This window comes from Corylus avellana, chromosome ca4, assembly GCF_901000735.1.
Source record: "Corylus avellana chromosome ca4, CavTom2PMs-1.0".
Taxonomy (NCBI): Eukaryota; Viridiplantae; Streptophyta; class Magnoliopsida; order Fagales; family Betulaceae; genus Corylus; species Corylus avellana.
The window spans coordinates 7,732,443-7,733,901 of record NC_081544.1 but is presented as its reverse complement, the minus strand read 5'-3'; positions in this window follow the sequence as shown (position 1 = coordinate 7,733,901).

Genomic DNA, 1,459 nt, shown 5'->3' with positions numbered 1-1,459 from the left:
GGTCCCGGTCAAGTCCCGTGCTGGTCCCGGGCAGGTCCTGACAGGGACCCGACAGGTCCAGTGGGTGGGTCCCAGGCGGGTCTCGGGAGAGTCCCGGGTGGGTGCAGGTTAGGTCCCGGGCGGGTCCCGGTTAGGTCCCGAGCAAGTCCCGTCGGGGTCTAGGGCAAATCTCTGGCGGGTCTCGAGCAGGTCCCGGGAGGGCCCCGGTCAGGTCCCGTGCTGGTCCTGGTCAAGTCCCGGGCGGGTCCTGGTCAAGTCCCGGGCAGGTCCCGATCAAGTCCCGGCGAGGTTTTGGGCAGGTCTTGGCAATGTCCATCGATTTAAGAATGAGATGCTCATAGTCGGAAAATGGTTTACGGTTTTTGAAATCGTAAACCATTTTCCGAAAATTAAAGAAGAATTTTCGGTCAAAAGGAAAATATTTTCCGTTGACCATTTTTTTACGTCGAAGTAAACACCGTAAAATACGGAAATCATTTTCTAGAAACCATTTTACGTTGAAGTAAACGGAGCCTTAGTTTAGTTGAGAGAGAGAGAGAGAGGGGTTTGGAACTTGAAAATGACATATAGGAGATCCATTTGTGTTGGTCATTTCTATTGAGAGAGAGAGAGGTTTGGACCTTGAAAATGACATATTGGAGATCCATTTGTGCGCGCTGGTCATTTTTAGAGAGAGAGAGAGAACAATTTTGTCTAGACCTTTGGCTATTTCACTTTAGGCTATTAAGATAATTGGAGACATATTTGTGTTGATCATTTTTACACACAGAGAGAGAGAGAGAGAGAGGGGTTTGGACCTTGAAAATGACATATTGGAGATCCATTTGTGTTGGTTTTTAGAGAGAGAGAGAGAGAGAAAGAGAGAGAGAAGGGGGAACTTGAAAATGACATATAGGAGATCCATTTGTGTTGGTCATTGAGAGAGAGACAGAGAGAGAGAGAGGGGGCTTTGGAACTTGAAAATGACATATAGGAGATCCATTTGTGTTGGTCATTGAAAGAGAGAGAGAGGGGTTTGGAACTTGAAAATGACATATAGGAGATCCATTTGTGTTGGTCATTTCTAGAGAGAGAGAGAGAGAGCAATTTTGTCTAGACCTTTGGCTTTTTCACTTTAGGCTATTAAGATAATTGGCGACATACTTGTGTTGATCATTTTTACACATACACATACACACACACACAGAGAGAGAGAGAGAAAGAGAGAGAGTGGTTTGGACATTGAAAAGGACATATTGGAGATCCATTTGTGTTGGTTTTGAGAGAGAGAGAGAGAGAGAAATTTTGTCTAGACCTTGGCTTTTTGCTTTAGGCTATTATTGGAGACCTATTTGTGTTGGTCATTTTTCCACACTATCGAACAGAGAGAGAGAGAGAGAGAGAGAGAGAGAGAGAGAGAGAGAGAGAGAGAGAGAGAGAGAGAGAGAGAGAGAGAGAGAGAGAGAGAGAGAGAGAGAGA